The following is a 24,487-nucleotide window of genomic DNA, read 5'->3' as shown; positions in this document are numbered from 1 at the left end:
GGACAAATTTCAATAAAGGCCCTTGTTCTTCTTCTTCTTCTATTTGGTCCACTAATGATTTTACAATATTGTTAGCTGAACTGTACCCACTACTGAATCCTAGTGGATGGTGTCCAGACTGCAGCCTTCCAGACACCGAAACACAGCAGAGTAGAAATGTCCCTTTTGTTTTAATGATTTGAATAGTTAGTAGCAAAACTAAACTCTAACACTTGAAAAATGTTTGCTTGTGACCCTTGACTTCTGTTATTAGTACCATAGATTTCTATTTGATTCGCTTGATGGCGGACAGGGCACGTGGGCTGTTGCCAGGCACCCACCATCTTGGTTAGCGCTATTACGCGTCATCAGGCACGAGATTAAATAGGAATCAATGATTCACTTACTTAAACATGGGTTAAAATGATCTGAAAACGTGATTTTGTGTAGCGTTCAGGTGCAGCAACAAGCCGACAAATGATTGTGGAGTGAGTTTTCATAAGTGAGTATTTTCCTCTTCTGTAGTTGTTTTGACAAATATTAGCTGTACAAATGTGGGACTGAGTTTGAATAAATGTAACAGCACAGAAAATGCAGGTTTACCGTGAGGCTCTTGAAAACAATAGAAATCAATGAGCATGACTGGCTAACCAAGATGGCGGCGCTCTGGCAACAGCCAGCGAATGAGTGACTCACCGCGGTCATCAGTCTAGTGCAGGGGTGGGCAATTAATTTTTACAAGGGGCCACATAGGGAACCTGAATTATGTCCGAGGGCCACACCATCAATAACTCGGCTGTCTCCCATTACAAATTTTACAAAAAATTACCTGTTTAATAGGTTTTATAGGTCATTTTTATTATTGTAATAATATGTAAATATTTAAATATACCTAAATAAACCTCTAATGATTTGCAACACACAAGCTTGACATTTTTAATATATGTAATAATAATCACAGACCTCATGAGAGCCGGACAGAGACATGCAAAGGGCCGCATGTGGCCGCCGGACCACAGTTGCCCAGGTCTGAGCTAAAGTATTAAATAGAAATCGATGGTTAGTGTAGATCTTTACTGTCAGAGTGTTCCATGATGCATATTACAAAATGGCCAACGCACATCCAAAATGTCCTTGTAACTATCTCATCTTAGCCTAACTGGTTTTCAAAATGGCAGACACAAACCCAAAATGTCCTTGTATTTGATACAACTATCTGATCTGATCTTTTTATAGCTGTCTAATTGATAAAACCACAGTAATCCCATGTATTTGGATGGCATGATGGAACACTCTGGCACGTATCACGCAGACATACACTATAAAATTTTTACATACCGCCTTGAACGCAATGTGAGCACGACACCCGCCTATAACCGCCTACTTCACTTCACTTTGCAGCCAGTCACATAGCCACTGCTTCACGACAGGCTAAGGACCGCCCACATGGGGCCGGCCTTGACTCAGGAATAAAAGTTAGTGGCGAAGAAAAATCTAGGCTCTTTGTTCCAGATCTTGCATGTGATCTGTTTGAAGACCCCAGCACTGCTAGATGACTCTCTGTAATCAGTGTAGGCACCTTTCAATGCAACATCTAAATCTTAAAGTCCGTTTCCTGTCCACATAAAAGAACCTAACATTACCTTCGGTCATATACATACAGCTCCCCTGACCTCCAGACTACACGATGAGTCTGGATATTCAGCTCTCACTCATATTTCAACTCCTTCATTCACAAGAATGAGCCCATTAAAAATAATGTGGAAGGCAAATGATTTTTCACATGCTTTGATGCGAACATTTGGAGCACGCAGAGTTCGTCTCCTAACGACTTCAACATTTCCGCCGTTCGGGCAAGCTGTCTGGTTGTGGTCTTTGTGTGCCTTTGCCTTTTATGATCATGAAAGTGCACAAAAGCAGAGGCCGGAGTGAGGTAATCGGGTTCATGGTTTTCCACAGAATGGTGTTTAAACACATCATTAAAGCCTCAGAGGCTGTCGTGACCTTTTTCCTTTGTGAAGGAGAACAACTGAATGTTTGAATGATTGCTGAGAGCAATCACCACTGTCTGTGGAAAGCCTTCCAGCTGTTGCCATTCACCTGGACTAAGGTGGTGCTGTGCTGATGGCTTGCAGGCTGGAACGCTGCTTATTAGGAAAATCCACAAGGACGGAGTGTTGCAATGTGACTTCCAGTATATTACGGAGTTTGCAGGTGTGAGTGCATGATGGTTACAGCTCCTCAGAGACGCCTTTAAACGTGATACTCGAACATAAAGAGGCGATCAAAGCCAGTGCTGGGTCTGCTGCAAATGCTCACTGTAATGAGGGAGGAAGGGAGGGAGAGAGGTTGAGTAAATGAGAAATGGAAGGAAAAAGTAAAGAGAGACAGTAAAATAAAGGTAGAAATAAGTCAGAAAGCATGAGGGCAATAAACAAAGATGCAAAAAAAAAAAAAAAAAGGAAAAAAAACAACAAAAGGAAAGAGAAAGGTAATAAACTGATAACAAGTGAAGATTAAAGCTGTACGGCCTTTCAAGTTTCACAAAACGGACAAAATTTAGTTTCTACTGAAATCCAAGCATTAGAATTTTGGTTTAATTTTGAAAGGTGGAAAACTCTGGTTTCAGAAAATAAAACCCCAACCATGTGTTGCCTCTACCTGTGCACCTAAAACAGACAATCTCAATAATTAGCTCATCCACCTGCTCAATGAGATGAATTAATTACATTCAGCTGATTTATTAGGAAGATGGAACAAATATGTGGTTGGACTTTTACTTTCTGAAGCTGGAGTTTTCCACATCTACAAAATTATAGTTAATTTTAATGAAGAGAACATATTGTACCTAGGGGGAATTCCATAATGAATATTTTATTTTTGAGGTTTTCAAATGACTGGAAGTTACGTTTGAGCAATGAGCTCTAACATTCATAACATCCATGTCTTGAATTTCTCGCTGACTTCCCAGATCAAGATGTGCAGATCCCTTCTGAACCAAACATTGAAAGCATCCATTTCTCAGTCGATCAAAAGGGGTTATCTGAACTCGTACAAGCTGAGCATAATAGCCTGTACAGTTTGGCAGGATACTGTGTGAGGAGCGCAAAGAGAAATGAAAAACAAAAAAAAAAAAACATGTGACTCACGCATCCAGGCAATGGTGGAAAAATCACATGATGACGCACATCAGGCCTCGAAGCTTCCTCAACTAAAAGAACACAAAAAAGAAAGTCTTATTAAGGTATGTGATTCGACAGGGTCTACATAGCTGAACGTACGTTTCGTAAGCACAGGAATTGTCTTTTGACATTTAGTACCAGTATGTTACTCTCAAGGAAAAACTGATTAGTAAGTTTATCAGTGCATGTCTGCATTTTTATTACAAGAAGAAAACATGGGAATTGAAAAAGCAGGAGAGCTTGGGAGCAAGAGAAACTGGCCAAGAAAGCAACTACAATTTCTGGCAACAAGCAGTCAATAGATCTCCTTGTATTATCATGAAAAATGTACATTAGTTTGTTTGAAATCATTTTATCATACTTTGCTTGGCAGTACATTTTTTTTTGGGGGGGGGGGGGGGGGTTTGGGGGCAGGGTAAAATGTGTACAGTATTTGCCACAAAATGAAAGAAACAGAGAAAAGAAACACAAGATAGTCTTAAATTTATAATGACAAAAACAATGAGACAGGATATATAGAAAGAAAAATAAGAAATACACACTATATATATATATATATATATATATATATATATATATATAAAATTTAAAGTACCTTTATTCTTATTGATTTAAAAAGCGGAAAATATATTTTCCTGCAAATATTGTTTTCTGCGTAAAACAACATTAATGATGCAGTCATGATTTAGAAATCCTTCACAGTACTGTGATCAAGATCATTATGAAACAGGAACTGATTTTATCTGCACTGTTTAGCTCCTCATAAACGGCAATGAGCGTCAACGTTTAACCACTAGGTGGCAGTATAACACAATCCATTTCTTGTGTACGCTCATGTTTGACCTCAGAGTTTAAACTTCAAACCACATAGCTGTACCAGTGCCTTAAAGAAGTTTCCAGATCAGAACCTATTTTGAGAAACAATTCAGTGTGGGACAATTATAGCATACATAAAGTCTTTACAGCGGTACCCAAGGGTTCTCTGAAGAGACCAAGTATCAAAGACTTCCAGTCATTAGCCTGAGGTCACTGTTTAATATCTATGTAGCATCACCAGAACCATAAAGACTTGGATTTCCTTCTCCTCTGAAGGTATTGGTATCACCAAGCATCCGTCCAATGACTTGACATCACAACCTCTTCTGAGGAGTTTCTCAACCTCAGCAGTCGAGGACTCAGAGACGTGGATGACACTATCAAGATAAGTGGATGTTTCTAAAAGTTTAACACTGCAGACAGATACACTTCTGACAGCTGAGTCCAGGAAATCAGTGAAAGCCCGGATCATAGATTTGATCCAAGACAAACTCAGACACTGAGCTTCTCAAGGGCTGTTATCAGGGTTGTTTCCACGATCATCGATCATCACAGACATCATTATATGCCAAGTCAAAATCATTAAAGTAGACCTGCATTGAAATAAATGTAGTCAGATCTCAGAAAGAAATAGCTGATATGTATTTATAAGACCCTTCTGAATGCAGTAAAGTAAATCTGTAAGCCCAAATTTGTAATTCAGCGGAGAAATCTTCATTTAAAAATGACAAATTTGCAGCTAAAATTTAGCCCTCCGTGAAAACAGTTTGTACATCCGGGTCATTTCCATGACGTCGGGGAGAAGACGATGCATTGCGCCTTCAGTCCGATCAAAAAAAAAAAAAAAAAAAAAAAAAAGCCTTCAGTCCGATCCCGCATTGAAATTGATTTTATCTGTTAGTAATGTTACTGTTATACACATCCTGATTTCAACATCCAAAAGTAAGCTGCAATGAATGCGAGATACAGCTCTGCATGCTCAGATCAGCGGCGACATCGACAGCGGGCGACGTTCTTCTCCGTTCTTCTCTGTTTTGATACGGAGCGGCCAGTAACACCTGTTGCCCGCTAGGACAGACTTCTTGCGGCAAAATCCGCAGCACTGCACGGTCTCAGTAATCGGAGCCGCAGAGCTCCGTGGCCGCTGAGAGAGGTTTATATCTTTTTAATGACTTGAATTCTTTGCAGGTCCTGCATCCGTACCCGGCGACGGTAACACCAGAGGCTAAAGACAGTACATTTTCAATGCGACACCACTCAATCAAATGGGCGTATGGAAAAAGTCCCCAAAAATCATTTTCAAGCAACAATAAAAGAAATGTGTACTCACCAAACGTACCGCAAGACAGCGGAGGTCGGTCTTGAAGTCCTGAGTGATTTCTCTCACCAGGCGCTGGAAGGGCAGCTTGTGGATCAGCAGCTCGGTGCTCGAGGACCACAATGTAAATAAGCATCCGTATTGGAAGCGTTCTTGTGTTATCATCTGCGGTATTTTTATGTATTGTTATATAATTTTATTGCCGAATAAAATAAAATAAAATTCTGGGAGCAGTGGATTTCTGTTAGCGGTGGATCTCTCACAGCGCCACGGTGCCGTGAGGCTTCTTCACGCTGACGTTGAAACTTCTGAAATTGTTCGCCAAATGCACGAAGTGTAATCACAGTGGCCACCGCGTTGTAATCCAGAATGGCCACGGGACACAAAATGACGTGACCGATACGTCACATGAAAACCCTCTATAAGACAATAAAAAGATGCTTTTGTAAGAGATGCAAACTGACGTAAATCCCACAAATCACAGTTGACGCGCGCAATGCATGCTGGGATAGTGTCTTCTCTGTGACGTCTCGGCAGCATCCCGGATGTGCTGACAGTTTTGCGGAGGGCTAAATTTTAGCTGTAAATGTCTCATTTTTAAACTAAGATTAGCTCTGGGCTTGCAGATTTACTTTACTACATTCAGAAGGATCTTATGTGTAAATATGTCATTTTTTTGGTCCAAAGATCTGACTGCATTTATTTCAATGCAGGTCTACTTTAAAGCTTTCCTCACCAACAAAGGAAAACCACTTGTTTCCACACCCCTACCCAACACAGTCCTCAAAACCCAGCCCATACAAGCACTGAACAGTGTAGGAGCCAGAACATCAACACGATTATACACAAGGAAAATGTTACAGACTGACTCTGCTTGGTACAACACTCAAGGCTTATCACATTACCACTGAAAATAGGATTTTTAGCATATCCAGACAAGATCTCTTGACTTTTTTTTGTCAGTCTGGACAGCGAAAACCCACATGAGATCTCATTTTACCAAAGCAGATTCAAACCATACAGAGGTGTTTTCAAATGCAATTCAATCTGAATGTCTTGGTTGTTCAAACAGAATTTCAAAGTGTCCTCTGCATCACTCGCAGGACGACACAAACAACAATGATGTAGTTCCAGAGAGACAGAAGCTGATTACTTGTGCAGTTGGAATAAGTGGAAAGAGGTTGAAGAAAAACAGTCAAAAACAGAGAATGGTGGCAAAACTCAGCAGTTTCCTCCATTTTTGTTGCTTCCTTGTAATTATGTAGCGGGATGAAAGTCCCGGGTCCCAATTGAAAAGACGTTCCCGCTAGCTTGGCTAACGGGGATTCCCCTTTGGCTGACCTGGTAGAGGAATGGTCTTTTGGTGCGAGCCGCATGGGTTCGATCCCCCACCGTCGTCCCGGCCACAAAGGTCCTGCTGTTTCAATCTGGCGTCACGAACAGGATGTGGGTCACAGAGTATGCTAACATGCACCTGTGACTTCGGGACGAAGTCAAAAATGGTGGAGAGATGTGTAGCGGGATGAAAGTCCCGGGTCCCATTTGAAAAGACGTTCCCGCTAGCTTGGCTAACGGGGAGTTCCCCTTTGGCCACGAAGGTCCTGCTGCTTCAATCACAAGAAAGTTAGTGCCGTGACTCCACATAAACATTTCAGACAGAAACAGGCACAGTTTGCTGTCATCCATGTTTTTCCTGGGGGTAGCCTGTTACCATAGAAAACAATATGGATAAGACAATGTCAGTGTGGACACACAGATCAGATCTGGTCACTTGCTACAACCCCAATTCCAATGAAGTTGGGACGCTGTGTAAAATGTAATTAAAAACAGAATGCAATGATTTGCAAATCCTCTTCAACCTATATTCAACTGAATACACCACAAAGACAAGATATTTAATGTTCAAACTGATAGACTTTATTGTTTTTGTGTAAATATTTGCTCATTTTGAAATGGATGCCTGCAACATGTTTCAAAAAAGTTGGGACAGTGGTATGTTTACCAATGTGTTACATCACCTTTCCTTCTAACAACACTCAATAAGCATTTGGGAACTGAGGACACTAATTGTTGAAGCTTTGTGGGTAGACTTTTTTCAGATTCTTGCTTGATGTACAACTTATGTTGTTCAACAGTCCGGTGTCTCCATTGTTGTATTTTGTACGAAGCCACGCTGTTGTAACATGTGCAGGATATGGTTTGGCATTGTCTTGCTGAAATAAGCAGGGACGTCCCTGAAAAAGATGTTACTTGGATGGCAGCATGTGTTGCTCCAAAACCTGGATGTACCTTTCAGCATTGATGGTTCCATCACAATGTGTAAGTTGCCCATTCCATGGGCACTAACACACCACCTTACCATCACAGATACTGGATCTGGTTGGTGTTTTTCCTCTTTTGTCCGGAGGACACGACGTCCATGATTTCCAAAAACAATTTGAAATGTGGACACATCAGACCACAGCACACTTTTCCACTTTGTGTCTGTCCATTTCAAATGAGCTCAGGCCCAGAGAAGGCGGCAGCATTTCTGGATGTTGTTGATGTATGGCTTTCGCTTTGCATGGTAGAGTTTTAACTTGCACTTGTAGATGTAGCGACGAACTGTGTTAACTGACAATGGTTTTCTGAAGTGCTCCGGAGCCCATGCGATAAGATCCTTTACACAATGATGTTGGTTTTTAATGCAGTGCCGCCAAAGGGATCGAAGGTCACGGGCATTCAATGTTGGTTTTCGGCCTTGCTGCTTAGGTGTAGAAAGTTCTCCAGATTCTCTGAATCTTCTGATTATATTATGGACTGTAGATGATGGAATCCCTAAATTCCTTGCAATTGAATGATGGACTATTTTTTCATACAGTTGTTCACAAAGTGATGATCCTCACCGCATCTTTTCTTGTGAATGGCTGAAACTTTTGGGGATGCTCCTTTTATACCCAGTCATGACACTCACCTGTTTCCAGTTAGGTGTTCTTTGAGCATTCATCAACTTTCCCAGTCTTTTGTTGCCCCGTCCCAACTTTTTTGAAATGTGTTGCAGGTATCCATTTCAAAATGAGCAAATATTTGCGCAAAAACATTAACGTTTATCAGTTTGAACATTAAATATCTTGTCTTTGTGGTGTATTCAATTGAATATAGGTTGAAGAGGATTTGCAAATCATTGTATTCTGTTTTTATTTACATTTTACACAATGTCCCAACTTCATTGGAATTGGGGTTGTATATATAATATGGACAGGCAATCAGTGATATGAATCAGATTTGCAATAAATTCGTGTTGAATTGGCAGTGTAAACAAGGCCTCGGGTCACCTCTGTTTAGGTTGGCTATGAAGTCAAGCAGTGTACCACAGAGCAGCCTGATCAACTGAATGAAAAACTGAAAATTAACACAGGCTGCAAAACAGCTCTGCTGACCTTCTCAATCAGAGAAACAAAAAGGATTATGCAACACACAGAACTTGCTTTGAATCAGAAATAAATTCAAGTTCTTGGCCGTGGCTCTGATTCAGAGCAAATCTTGCGTAATCATCAGCACCTTGAGTTGTAGGGGTTCAGTGACAACCATGACGCTCACGTCCTCGGGGACAGATGCTGTCACAATCGTTGGTTTTCATCAGTTCTTTGTTAAGTTGACCCAGAACTCACTGTGTCTGTCAAAAACAAATTCAAATTCTCATTTTTATGATTCATGCAGCCCAAACAGTATAAAAATAATAAATGTTTTCCATTTGTGCAATATCAAGAAGATATCCCGTAGCTGAAAGATGCAACATAGCATTCAACAAATGAAAACATTAATTATTTGTTTTATTTGACACCTAAATAGATCCCATGTCATTTGATATTTTACTTAAAATTAGAGAGGTCTTTTTTCTTGGAGCAGAAATCGGTGGTCAGCAGGACCGCTGAGTTCAGCAAGCGCTACTGGAGGAGGTTAGCGGGCTGTTCAGAGCACACGTCTGCTTTCTTCAAACCAGCAACAATCACAATTATTCATCTGACAGCATTTCTACAGCCAAGATGTCACCATCAACACTGCAGCTACTGGATTTAGCCAATTTGTGTCATGGAAGCGTTTTTACAAAAAGTGAATGGAGGCTTGTGGTAGATTGAAACACATACATACATCTTCAACCACTTATCCAGAATTGGGTCGTGGCTCGTAGGGGAAACAGCTTCAGCAGGGAACCCCAAACTTCCCTTTTCAGATGGGCTGAAAATGCACAGCAATTCATACAGGAATCACAGTAGGTGCTGTCGCTCATACAATAAGACAAATGATGAATGTGACGTGACATACAATCTATCACTCAAATGACAGGGAACTATTTAGGTGTCATATAATGTACGAGTGCATCCAGAAAGCATTCAGAGTACTTTTTCCACATTTTGTTATGTTACAGTCTTATTCCAAAATGCAATAAATTCATTTTTTCCCTCAAAATTCTGCTCACAACACCCAATAATGACAACATGAAAAAAACATTTTTCAAAATTTTTTTGAAAATGTATAAAAAATAAAAATCTAAGAAATCACATGTACATAAGTATTCACACCCTTTGCTCAATACTTTTTTGATGCACCTTGGCAGCAATTACAGCCTCAAGTCTTCTTGAATATGATGCCACAAGCTTGGTGCACCTATTTTTGGGCAGTTTTGCTTATTCCTCTTTGCAGCACCTCTCAAACTCCATCAGGTTGGATGGGGAGTGTCAGTGCACAGCCATTTTTAGATCTCTCCAGGGATGTTCAGTTGAATTCAGGTCTGGGCTCTGGCTGGGCCACTCAAGAACATTCACAGAGTTGTCCTGAAGCCACTCCTTTGATATCTTGGCTGTGTGCTTAGGGTCATTGTCCTGTCACCCCAGTCTGAGGTCAAGAGTGCTCTGGAGCAGGTTCTCAGCCAGGATGTCACTGTACATTGTTGCTCTCAATCCTGACTAGTCTCCTAGTTCCTGCCACTGAAAAACATCCTCACAGTATGATGCTGCCACCACCATACCTCACTGTAGGGATGGTGCCTGGTTTCTTTCAAACATGATGCTTGGCATTCACATCAAAGAGTTCAACCTTTGTCTCATTATACCAGAGAATATTGTTTCTCATGGGCTGAGAGTCCTTCGGGTGCCTTTTGATTAAACTCCAGGTGGGCTGTCATGTGCATTTTACTAAGGAGTGGCTTCCATCTGGCCACTCTACCATACAGGCCTGATTGTTGGATTGCTGCAAAGATGGTTGTGCATCTGGAAAATTCTCCTCTCTCCAAAGAGGAACGCTGGAGCCCTGACAAAGTGACCACTGGGTTCTTGGTCACCTCCCTGACTAAGACCCTTCTTAACCCAATCACTCAGTTTAGCAATCACTCAGTTTAGACGGGCAATCAGCTCTATGAAGAGTCCTGGTGGATAGAACTTCTTCCATTTACAGATGATGGAGGCCATGGTGCTAATTGGGACCTTCAAAGCAGCAGAAATGTTTCTGTACCCTTCCCCAGATTTGTGCCTCAAGACAATCCTGTCTCAGAGGTCTACAGACAATTCCTTTGACTTCATGCTTGGTTTGTGCTCTGACATGCACTGTCAACTGTGGGACCTTACATGTAGACAGTTGTGTGCCTTTCCAAAACATGTCCAATCAACTGAATTTATTACAGGTTGGCTCAAGTTAAGCTGTAGAAACATCTCAAGCATGATCAATGGAAACAGGAAGCATCTGAGCTCAATTTTGTGCCTCATTGCAAAGGCTGTGAATGCTTATGTACATGTGATTTATTAGTTTATTTTTAATAAATTTGCAAAAAAAAAAACTTTCATTGTCATTATGGGGTACTCTGTATATAATTTTGAGGAAAAATGAATTTCATCCATTTTGGAATAAGGCTGTAACATGAAATGTAGAAAAAAGTGAAGCACTGTCTATACTTTCTGGATGCACTGCAGATTGCAGATTGGCCTGTTTTTATTGAAAAGCATCTGTTAAGATGAAAGTTGTCAATGCCACAAAGTCCTTTCTTTTAAACTTTATGTTGTACTTCATGAAAACTTGTCTACATAATCAAGAGAGTATGTGCTTGCAAAATCATACCAAGTGAAAATAGAAAAGGTTTTGACATTGCTGACTATAATTTTTTTTTTGGGGGGGGGGGGATTGAATTGACCTAAATGTTGTGTGTTTATTTCCTCTTACATTTAAAGAACGTTTATCACTTTTATCAGACTCAGTTTAAATCTACTTTTGTGTGTGTGTATTATTCTTACATTAAAGTACTTTAATGTGTTACATTTTTCTTGTTCATGGCATGCTTTGGATTTAAACATTGATATCTGTTTTTAAAAATGAAGATACAGGGGACCAGATTTAGTAATATACAGCACCGAGGCAAACCTTCTTTTAGCCCACCAAAGTGTCACTGAAATCTGTTCATGTCGGGCGGTTTAGTGATTAGCACTGCTGCCTCACAGCAAGAAGGTTGTGGGATCGCTTCCCACCTGGTCCTTTCTGTGTGGAATTTGCATGTCCTCCCCATGTGCACGTGGGTTTGCTCTGGCTTCATCTTCCACTTTCAGAGACATGCAGGTTAGTGGAACTAGAAACTTTAAATTGACCGTAGGTGTGAACCCCGCCTCTCACCCTATGACTGCTGGGATATTATTCCCCAAAGCATCAGTCAGCCTGTGCAGGGGAACATCAGGCAGTGATGACTACAAATGATATTTTCTGAAGAATAGTTCCAGCCTCCACAGCTGCAGAGTTTTTATGTAACATATTACACCTTAAATGTTTTGAATTCAGCAGACTGGCCTCTGACACCACTGTCTGATGACTAAAATGGCTGGAATCTTCATTCCTCAGCATGTAGTCTGAGTGTTCAGCGGGGGCACTCCGTCAGTGAACACACAATGTTTGTCCTTGACTGTGAAACACTGCATAACATCCGACTCATTCCAGCCTGCACTCTGAGGCTCGACATCTACGTCTCTCCAGAAAACCTGAATTGGAGCTTCCTGTGCCGCCTCCACACACAACGAGCTCATGAATAATAAAAGATGACGTTTGAGAAAGAGGGAATCTCATATATTTGTCATCATTAAAGTTTCAGATTCCTTAAAGTCAGATCATTGGCAGGTTTTTCCTTTAAGATTTAGAACATTTTAATCTTTTAAAGCAGCCAGTTTTCTACTAAAGATGTTGCATGCTGTAGTTTTTTTAGTGGGCTTCATTCACAAACTGTGCATATGCCAAATCTGTGCTTAAACTGTGCATAAACACATTTGAAGCACAAATCTGGGAATCATTAATATTTTCTTCTTTAAATTTGTTTGTACTCTTCAAACAGATTTAGAACTCCCTCAGTCCATCCATATGCTCAAATAATGAAGGCCCATTTGTCCTCAAAAAAACAAACAAAAAATCCCCACACCCTTTTAACTAAATAAATAGTATACTATTGCATTGCCCGTGGGGATCCATGGGATATAGATTGGGTAGTATTTATAAAATAGGTAGCTGACATTTTTCAAGGGTGGTAATAAATTGTGCAAACTTTATATAATGATTTGGACTAGCGTCCGAGTCCAGAATATAATTATTAATGTCCATTGTTCAGTGTTGTTAGACAATAGCCGTACTTTCTAAGCATACCAAACGACAAATGTCAGCTCTCCCCAGTTTGTCCATGTTTGAACATACTCACACACAGCTTGACATTTTCTTCTGTTCAGGAAGCATAGTCAAATCAAAATCAAATCAAAATCAATTTCATTTATATAGCGCCAAATCACAACAAACAGTTGCCCCAAGGCGCTTCATATTGCAAGGCAAAGCCATACAATAATTACAGAAAAACCCCAACTGTTAAAACGACCCCCTGTGAGCAAGCACTTGGCGACAGTGGGAAGGAAAAACTCCCTTTTAACAGGAAGAAACCTCCAGCAGAACCAGGCTCAGGGAGGGGCAGTCTTCTGCTGGGACTGGTTGGGGCTGAGGGAGAGAACCAGGAAAAAGACATGCTGTGGAGGGGAGTAGAGATCAATCACTAATGATTAAATGCAGAGTGGTGCATACAGAGCAAAAAGAGAAAGAAACACTCAGTGCATCATGGGAACCCCCCAGCAGTCTAAGTCTATAGCAGCATAACTAAGGGATGGTTCAGGGTCACCTGATCCAGCCCTAACTATAAACTTTAGCAAAAAGGAAAGTTTTAAGCCTAATCTTAAAAGTAGAGAGAGTGTCTGTCTCCCTGATCTGAATTGGGAGCTGGTTCCAGAGGAGAGGAGCCTGAAAGCTGAAGGCTCTGCCTCCCATTCTACTCTTACAAACCCTAGGAACTACAAGTAAGCCTGCAGTCTGAGAGCAAAGCGCTCTATTGGGGTGATATGGTACTATGAGGTCCCTAAGATAAAATGGGACCTGATTATTCAAAACCTTATAAGTAAGAAGAAGAATTTTAAATTCTATTCTAGAATTAACAGGAAGCCAATGAAGAGAAGCCAATATGGGTGAGATAGGCTCTCTCCTTCTAGTCCCTGTCAGTACTCTAGCTGCAGCATTTTGAATTAACTGAAGGCTTTTCAGGGAACTTTTAGGACAACCTGATAATAATGAATTACAATAGTCCAGCCTAGAGGAAATAAATGCATGAATTAGTTTTTCAGCATCACTCTTGAGACAAGACCTTTCTAATTTTAGAGATATTGCGCAAATGCAAAAAAGCAGTCCTACATATTTGTTTAATATGCACATTGAATGACATATCCTGATCAAAAATGACTCCAAGATTTCTCACAGTATTACTAGAGGTCAGGGTAATGCCATCCAGAGTAAGGATCTGGTTAGACACCATGTTTCTAAGATTTGTGGGGCCAAGTACAATAACTTCAGTTTTATCTGAGTTTAAAAGCAGGAAATTAGAGGTCATCCATGTCTTTATGTCTGTAAGACAATCCTGCAGTTTAGCTAATTGGTGTGTGTTCTCTGGCTTCATGGATAGATAAAGCTGAGTATCATCTGCGTAACAATGAAAATTTAAGCAATGCTGTCTAATAATACTGCCTAAGGGAAGCATGTATAAAGTGAATAAAATTGGTCCTAGCACAGAACCTTGTGGAACTCCATAATTAACCTTAGTCTGTGAAGAAGATTCCCCATTTACATGAACAAATTGTAATCTATTAGATAAATATGATTCAAACCACCGCAGCGCAGTGCCTTTAATACCTATGGCATGCTCTAATCTCTGTAATAAAATTTTATGGTCAACAGTATCAAAAGCAGCACTGAGGTCTAACAGAACAAGCACAGAGATGAGTCCACTGTCTGAGGCCATAAGAAGATCATTTGTAACCTTCACTAATGCTGTTTCTGTACTATGATAAATTCTAAACCCTGACTGAAACTCTTCAAATAGACCATTCCTCTGCAGATGATCAGTTAGCTGTTTTAAAACTACCCTTTCAAGAATTTTTGAGAGAAAAGGAAGGTTGGAGATTGGCCTATAATTAGCTAAGATAGCTGGGTCAAGTGATGGCTTTTTAAGTAATGGTTTAATTACTGCCACCTTAAAAGCCTGTGGTACATAGCCAACTAATAAAGACAGATTGATCATATTTAAGATCAAAGCATTAATTAATGGTAGGGCTTCCTTGAGCAGCCTGGTAGGAATGGGGTCTAATAGACATGTTGATGGTTTGGAGGAAGTAACTAATAAAAATAACTCAGACAGAACAATCGGAGAGAAAGAGTCTAACCAAATACCGGCATCACTGAAAGCAGCCAAAGAGAACAATATGTCTTTGGGATGGTTATGAGTAATTTTTTCTCTAATAGTTAAAATTTTATTAGCAAAAAAGTCATGAAGTCATTCCTAGTTAAAGTTAAAGGAATACTCGGCTCAATAGAGCTCTGACTCTTTGTCAGCTTGGCTACAGTGCTGAAAAGAAACCTGGGGTTGTTCTTATTTTCTTCAATTAGTGATGAGTAGTAAGATGTCCTAGCTTTATGGAGGGCTTTTTTATAGAGCAACAGACTCTTTTTCCAGACTAAGTGAAGATCTTCTAAATTAGTGAGACGCCATTTCCTCTCCAACTTACGGGTTATCTGCTTTAAGCTGCGAGTTTGTGAGTTATACCACGGAGTCAGGCACTTCTGATTTAAGGCTCTCTTTTTCAAAGGAGCTACAGCATCCAAAGTTGTCCTCAATGAGGATATAAAACTATTGACGAGATAATCTATCTCACTCACAGAGTTTAGGTAGCTACTCTGCCCTGTGTTGGTATATGGCATTGGAGAACATAAAGAAGGAATCATATCCTTAAACCTAGTTACAGCGCTTTCTGAAAGACTTCTACTGTAATGAAACTTATTCCCCACTACTGGGTAGTCCATCAGAGTAAATGTAAATGTTATTAAGAAATGATCAGACAGAAGGGGGTTTTCAGGGAATACTGTTAAGTCTTCAATTTCCATACCATAAGTCAGAACAAGATCTAAGGTATGATTAAAGTGGTGGGTAGACTCATTTACATTTTGAGCAAAGCCAATCGAGTCTAACAATAGATTAAATGCAGTGTTGAGGCTGTCATTCTCAGCATCTGTGTGGATGTTTTAATCGCCCACTATAATTATCTTATCTGAGCTAAGCACTAAGTCAGACAAAAGGTCCGATAATTCACAGAGAAACTCACAGTAACGACCAGGAGGACGATAGATAATAACAAATAAAACTGGTTTTTGGGACTTCCAATTTGGATGGACAAGACTAAGAGACAAGCTTTCAAATGAATTAAAGCTCTGTCTGGGTTTTTGATGAATTAATAAGCTGGAGTGGAAGATTGCTGCTAATCCTCCGCCTCGGCCCGTGCTACGAGCATTCTGGCAGTTAGTGTGACTCGGGGGCGTTGACTCATTTAAACTAACATATTCATCCTGCTGTAACCAGGTTTCTGTAAGGCAGAATAAATCAATATGTTGATCCATTATTATATCATTTACTAACAGGGACTTAGAAGAGAGAGATCTAATGTTTAATAGACCACATTTAACTGTTTTAGTCTGTGGTGCAGTTGAAGGTGCTATATTATTTTTTCTTTTTGAATTTTTATGCTTAAATAGATTTTTACCTCATTTTTTGGACACCACTCAGACAGCCAGCAATTCAAGGAGAACATGCGGCTAAACATGTCACTCCCGGTCCGATTGGGGAGGGGCCCAGAGAAAACTACAGAGTCCGACATTGTTTTTGCAAAGTTACACACCGATTCAATATTAATTTTAGTGACCTCCGATTGGCGTAACCGGGTGTCATTACTGCCGACGTGAATTACAATCTTACCAAATTTACGCTTAGCCTTAGCCAGCAGTTTCAAATTTCCTTCAATGTCACCTGCTCTGGCCCCCGGAAGACAATTGACTATGGTTGCTGGTGTTGCTAACTTCACATTTCTCAAAACAGAGTCGCCAATAACTAGAGTTTGATCCTCGGCGGGTGTGTCGTCGAGTGGGGAAAAATGGTTAGAAATGTGAATGGGTTGGTGGTGTACACGGGGCTTCTGTTTAGAACTACGCTTCCTCCTCACAGTCACCCAGTCGGCCTGCTTTCCCGGCTGCTCGGGATCTGCCACAGGGAAACTAACGGCGGCTAAGCTACCTTAGTCAGTCCAGTCAAAATGCGCAAAAAGGTCAGAAAAAAATTCAGTAAAAAGCTGAAAATTGGTGTATGCTCTCCCCTCAGTAACCTTGATAACATACAGAAAGTCCACATGTATCCTTACTGAGCTTTCACTGTTATGACGTCATGGCTTATATTTACATGAGAAATGGCCTCATCTAGATATGTAATTAAAAACTAGAACCTGCCAGTGTGCAGAGCCAAACACTGGTGGGGGGGTTTGCAGGGCTCAACTGATGATTTAAATCAAACTGAATGTAATTTGGTTGGAAATTGCTTGGAAGTGCAGGTGGATTTTGCAGGGGTCAAAGTTAACTGCCTCTTGGACAGTGGGTCCATGGTTACAACACTGGGAGTTTCTTCAAAAATAACTTTACACAATTGTCTGCTAAAGAGCTAAAAGACTGTGGGTGGTTGGGCCTGAAGGCTGCAAATAGGTTAAAAATCCCCTTCCTGGGTTACATAGAGTTTGATATTACAGTGCTTCGTGTGTCACTCCCTCGGTCAGGAGTATTGATAGTAAAGGATCTAGCTGACTGTTACATGAAGCAGAAAAAGACGTGTTCCTGGGGTATTGGGAATGAACATCTTTAACCCTCTTTATGCCGAGTTGTGTAAAAGGCATGGCCCAGACCTGTGGGAGGCACCAGTGGTCAGGTCAGCCCCCCGGGAATGGAGGCAGGCTCTTCGATACTGCCAGTTGATGGAGGCTTTTACCAACTCACCAGACCCTCATACCATCAGAGTGCAGGGTAATAAAACCTTTTTGTGTTCTTGCTGGCAGCCTTTGTTATGTCCCAGTAACATGTCCACACACCAGCCTATAGACCTGTTGGTAGAACCCCTTGGTCCTGAAGAGGGTAATTTACCTGAGGGTTTACTGGTTTCCCCGTCTTTAGTGCAAGCAGAGAAGGGTAAAGCATTTATCTAATGTGGGTAGGACAGATGTGTGGCTGACCCCTCAGAGAGTGATAGCTACTGTTCAAACTGCTGCTGTTGTATCAACTGACCCACAGATACAGGTTTCTGGCGATTCACAGGGTTGTATTGTGCATGTGTCCAGTCAGGAAGTGCCTGCCGACAATGCTGATTTAGATTGGCCTGAGTTTGAAAATCTGCAGGGGAGTGAGAAACAGCAAGCCAGGGATCGATTGTTAAAACACAAGAAAGTATTTGCTAAGCATGATTTGGATGTGTGAAATACTAATTTAATAACACACGAAATCCCAGTTTAGGATGAAACAGCTGTTTGACAACCATACAGGCGCATTCCCCCCTCTCAATATGAGTTGGCACTTACTCATTCAGCAACGTTTGGAGAGTCAAATCATTAGGGAAAGTAGCAGCCTATGCATCACCAATTGTGTTAGTGCAAAAAAAGGATGGGTCCTTGCGCATGTGTGTGGACTACAGGCAGCTAAATGCAAAAACTAGGAAGGATGCATTTCCCTTACCTAGAATTGAAGAGTCCCTGGACTCCTTGGCGGGGGCTCAATGGTTTACAACCTTGCATCTGGCAAGTGGTTACAGTCAAGTTGAGATGGGTGAGAAAGATAAGGCGAAGACTGCATTTTGTACACCTTTTGGCCAAAAAAGCCGCTAATTGAATTCTGGGATTCGGAGTGTGAGGTCAGTTTTCAGGAACTTAAATCTGCGTTAACCACTGCGCCTGTTCTTGCTTATGCAGACTTCCAGAAGCCTTTTGTGTTAGAAGTGGATGCCAGCCATGGAGGGTTAGGAGCGGTCCTCTCTCAGGAACATCAGGGTAAGCGGCAACCTATAGCATTTGCAAGCTGTAGCCTAAAACCCACAGAGCGCAACATGAACAATTACAGTTCAATGAAATTAGAATTAGTGGTGCTTAAATGGGCTGAGACTGAGAAGTTTAGGGAGTATTTACTGGGTAACAAGTGTACTGTCTTTACTGATAATAATCCTTTAAGTCTTCTGGCCACTGCAAAGTTGGGAGCGATGGAGCAGAGATGGGTGTCTGAATTGGCTGCGTTTGACCTCACGTTAAAATATCGCCCCGGTTCTCAGAATGTTAATGCTGATGCTTTGTCGTGCCAACACTCCTACCTCAGAGAACCAGAGGTTGGCTCTGACATTGATAGAGAGGGCATTGAAGTGCAGGAAGAGATCAGTGCATTGCCCGGGTTATCAGTTCCGATCTTTGTATACTCCAACATCAGGACCCCAGTATTGGCCATTTTTTTGAGTATTGGGAGAGGGGCAGGATGCCTGATGCTAAGGAGCGTGGCAAGCTTGCTAAAGGGTCGGCTCAGGGAGCGTGAGTCGGTGCTCTTTCGCGGCGTTTTCACTCTAGATGGACACTCTGAGGTTGAGCAGCTGGTAATGCCCCAGTGTTTGCAGGAAAAAGTCCTTCATTCACTTCATGATGACCAGGGTCATCAGGGGGTGGAAAGGACTTTTCATTTAGTGCGTGCACGTTACTACTGGCCTAACATGTATTCAGATGTGGAAAAGTGGTGTAAAACCTGCAAAAGGTGTGTGTTGTCTAAGGCTGTGCAGCCAAAAGTTAAAACTTTCATGGGAACAATTAAGGCGTCTCAACCACATGAGATTTTGGCAATTGATTTCACAGTTTTAGAGCCCTCTACAGATGGCAAAGAAAATGTCCTTGTAATGACTGACGTTTTTTCAAAGTATACACAAACTATTCCCACTAAAGACCAGCGAGCGAGTACAGTTGTGGAGGCATTGGTAAAAACTGGTTCCAGATTTTTGGTGTCCCTAGCTGAATTCACTCAGACCAAGGCAGAAATTTCGAAAGTAGTTTGGTCCAGCAGCTTTGTAGATTGTATAAAGTTGATAAAAGTAGAACGACACCATACCATCTTTCTGGGAATGGCCAGTGTGAACGTTTCAGTTGCACTTTACATGATTTATTGCGCACCCTTCCACCTGAGCAGAAACATAGATGGCCTCGTCATTTGCCACAAGTCACATTTGCTTATAATATGACGGTGCATCAGACAACTGGCATAACACTGTACTTTTCGATGTTTGGATAGGAGCCACAGCTGCCAATCGATTTTCTTGTGGAGAATGAAAGAGGACGACCTCACATTAGAAGAATGGATAAAGGAGCACCAAAAGTCCCTCGCTGTAGCCTATGAGACTGTTTAAAACATCAGGATAGGCCCTTGGCCCCAGATTTTGAGGAGGGAGATCTTGTGTACACACAAAATCATGCTGGAAGGGGTTGTAACAAGATTCAGGACTTTTGGGATCCAGTCCCGTACCAGAGAGTCCGTCCACCCCCTGCTCGAGGTGTTGTATATTCCATAGCACCTGCAGGTGAGGAAGGGCCCCTCCGGCAAGTACATAGATCTGAGCTGAGGAGGGTCCCAGAAAGCAGAGGAGGTGAGGAAACTACAGGGGAGGTGGAGAGTCCACGAGTAGCCATAATGATATTGGGATAGATGAAGTTGAACTTGAACCCAACCATATGGAAGAGAACAGTGATGTTTCTGAAAACAAGGTGTCTGATTTGCCCCATCCAGGCCAAGAACCTACAAAGGAGACTGGCATATCCTTAGTTTTGGAACCTTGAAGGTCCACAAGGATAATGGCTGGGCAGCATTCAAATCCATATAGGTTGCCTCAGTCAGTACAGCCAAATTCTAAGTAATTTTTTAATAAATTCATAAGTACATCGTCGGGTCGATGCTTTGAATGTGCACAGTATAGGATTGGTTGTGTTTGTGGAGATACTGTCAGCAGGATGAGCAGACGGGGGCGGGGGTGACTTTAGGTGGGTTTGTGTTGCGCGCTGAAACCACAGGATGTCTGAGACATGCTTTTGTCCTCTCACTCTGTTTCAGTGAAAACTCCCTGGACTGTTCTCTGAAACTCATCTCACAGAGAGCTGTGCACAACAAAAGCATCACTCACAGACTGACATACAGTTTGTGCCTAACAGCATCCTGTTCATCTTATTTTATAAGGGATTTATCTTTTCCATACAAACTACAGATACAGCATAATGCTTGGACAGCAAAAATGTAGATGAATGGGTGAGTTAGTCCATGTGAACCAGCTTGTGTAATCAGTAACTCACAATTTATGTTAACCACTTATTGATGATACCCACCACATGGCCAAATACAGGACAAAATCCGTAACAAGACAATAAACCTTAGAAACACCACGATATTGAACATTATTTACACAATTTCAAAATATAAGTAATTCAGGCTTGTCTGTATTAAAATTTTTTAAATGATCTCCTTTATACCCCCTTCACACATAACACGATTGAAGCCGGCTGGTGCACGAAGGAGGAATTGCATGCCACTCATGAAAAATCAAAACCGCCTCAAATGCCTCATACAGCTGTTGCGACAACCATTTGCGCACACCAGCAGCCAAAAGACAGTGTGTGTCCTGCGAGTGCTCATTCGACCCCTATCTCGGCAGGTGTCAGCCAAATTCCAGGTGCCACACACAAACATCCAACACTGCTCGCTGGACACTTACAAAAGGCGGGGCTATTCGCACTCCTGGTACAATAGTAGAAAGCAGCTGACCACATTTGTGCTGTCTGTGAAAATTGTCAAAATGCAACATGAGTGTGGCATAACCTAGCAACACATGGGTGGGACTGTGCAGAACTCCCACCCACCCCACCACACACACACACCATGAATCCAATATTGTAGGTTGTGGCTGAGGGTCCTGGAGTCTAGGCACTGTCCAGCGCAGTGCGCTGCTGGAACTGCTGACCGCTGTGTACTGCAACTCAGCTGATGAACACACAATGCACGTGTGGGTGCGCACTCATGACAAACTGATAATTACGTACAGACATGATCAATGAGGACCGGCCAGCATCAGAGCATGTGGCACGGTGTGAAGCCGGCTGGGCAGGCTGATGTCACTTCCACCACATAAATTGTAGTTTACATGGACAGAAAGAGTGGCGATTGAATAAAACAAATAAGGGTAAAGGCGTGAACTCATTCATGTGTGATCGCTTTGCTCATACAGTGCTATGGACATACAGTGCCTGTCAGCTGACCACCGCATCACCACACCGCAACGCTGGATGCCATCGTGAGGCGCGTGTAACTGTGGGATTTCCCCACATTGTAATAATTAAAACACATATCACATTTGCAACGTGGTCACCAGCGGAACACCACGCGCTGGACACGCCATGTCGGCTGATGTGTTCACGACACAAGTGCCAGCTCTTCATGAGATGGGAGCTGGCGGCTCTACATGAGACAAGCGCATCAGGTAATTCATATAAAACATAAACGTGAGAACGGTAATCCACGTCATTTCATGACTTCCTGGTGTACGTCTAGGCGGAGGCTAAGGCTGGTCTTTATAACAGGAATTAAGTATTAGAAATTGTGGTGTTTTTTTGTTTGCTTGTTTTTGGGTTTTTTTTTTTGCTCTGCTGCTGTATGTGCAACTTTCCACATGCGCACACTGTGTTTGTGTGCATGAACAAAGTGCTTGAACGAAACTGTCACCACTGTATCATGCACGCCTATCTGACTGTGCGGCCCTCACAACAACAGGTGGAATGTTTCGTGGTTCCCCATTTTGTTTTTTGTTCATGGATTTTTATCCAGTTTGTTTCTTTTGCCCAACATTGTGTTATGTGTGAAAGGGCCCTTAAACTCAAACTGAAAAAAAATCCAAAAATGCTGAAGGTTCTGTGTGTGGAGGGACTGTCATGGATTGTGTTGAGGTCTGGGACAGTGCCTAATGAGTGGTAAACTGGGGTGGTGGCCCCCATATTTAAAAAGGGGACCAGAGAGTGTGTGCCAACTACAGGGGCATCACACCACTCAGCCTCCCTGGTAAAGTCTACTCCAGGGTGCTGGAAAGGAGGGTCTGGCCGATAGTCAAACCACTGATTGAAGAAGAACAATGTGGGTGTTGTCCTGGTCGTGGAACAACCGACCAGCTCTTCACTCTCACAAGGATCCTGGAGGGTGCCTGGGAGTATGCCCATCCAGTCTACATGTGTTTTCTGGACTTGGAAAAGCCGTATTGGGTACCCCGGGAGATACTGTGGGAGGTGCTGTGGGAGTATGGATTGAGGGGGTCCCTTCTCAGGGCCATCCAGTCTCTGTAATCACACAGTGAGAGCTGTGTTCGGGTGCTCAGCAATAAGTTGGAGTCGTTTCCGGTGGGGGTTTGCCTCCAGCAGGGCTGTGCCTTGTCACCGATCCTGTGGTGGTTTGGGTATCTGGGAAGGATGCCCCCTGGGCACCTCCCTAGGGAGGTGTTCCAGGCATGTCCATCTGGGAGGAGACATTGGGGAAGACCCAGGACTAGGTACAGAGATTATATTTCCACACTGGCCTGGGAACACCTTGGGGTCCCCTCGTCAGGGAAGTCTGGAGTCCCCTGCTAGAGCTATTGCCCCCGTGACCCGATCCCGGATAAGTGGTTGAAGATGAATGAGTGGAAACAAATCTCTACAATTTGATATAAATGAAATAAAAATATCAAAGCCTAAATTATCAGTTGCATGAATTATGGCATCCTTTAGAATACCACAAGTAAACCATCACTTTTACAACCAGTTTTCTTCAGACAAGTCAGTTGGTGGATCCACAGACATGTCCAAATCACTGACCATGTCTTGGACTTCATTTACATCAGTCATTAAGAAATACAAACAGTATGCTACATTGCAGTAAATCTGTATGGAGTAAGCAGTTCTCAAAAACTGTGTTACTGTGAAAGAGATAGTGAGGGAAGACACCAAGAAGCACATGATACAGTGCATCCGGAAAGTGTTCACAGTGCTTTACTTTTTCCACATTTTTTTATGTTACAGCCTTATTCCAAAATGGATGAAATTCATTTTACCTTATAATTCTACATACAATACCCCATAATGACAATGTGAATTTTTTTTTTTTGCAAATTTATAAAAAAAAAAAACATAAGAAATCACATGAACATAAGTATTCACAGCCTTTGTCATGAAGCTCAAAATTGACATCATATGCATCCTGTTTCCACTGATCATACTTGAGATGTTTGTATAGCTTAATTGGAGTCCACTTGGGGTAACGTCAGTTGATTGGACAGGATGTTATAAGGAACAATGTTCCTTTTGTTCCTTGTTCATGGAAATTTTGTTCATGAGTGAATAAAGATTGATTGATTGATCAATCGATTTGAAAAAGCACACACCTGTTACATATAAGGTCTCAGTTGACAGTGCATGTGAGAGCACAAACCAATCATAAAGTCAAAGGAATTGTCTGTAGACCTCTGGGATTGTCTCCAGGTACAAATCTGGGGAAGGGTACAGAAACATTTCTGTTGCTTTAAATGTCCCAAATGAGCACAGTGGCCTCCATCATGTGTAAATGGAAGAGGTTTGGATCCACCAAGACACCAGAAGAGAGGAGAACCTTCTAGAAGGACAACCATCTCTGCAACAATCTGCCAATCAGGCCTGTATGGTAGAGTGTCCAGACGGAAGCCACTCCTTAGTAAAAGGCACATGAAAACCTTGTT

This window comes from Thalassophryne amazonica, chromosome 10 (genome assembly GCF_902500255.1).
Source record: "Thalassophryne amazonica chromosome 10, fThaAma1.1, whole genome shotgun sequence".
Lineage (NCBI taxonomy): Eukaryota > Metazoa > Chordata > Actinopteri > Batrachoidiformes > Batrachoididae > Thalassophryne > Thalassophryne amazonica.
Note: the sequence above shows the minus strand (reverse complement) of the source record.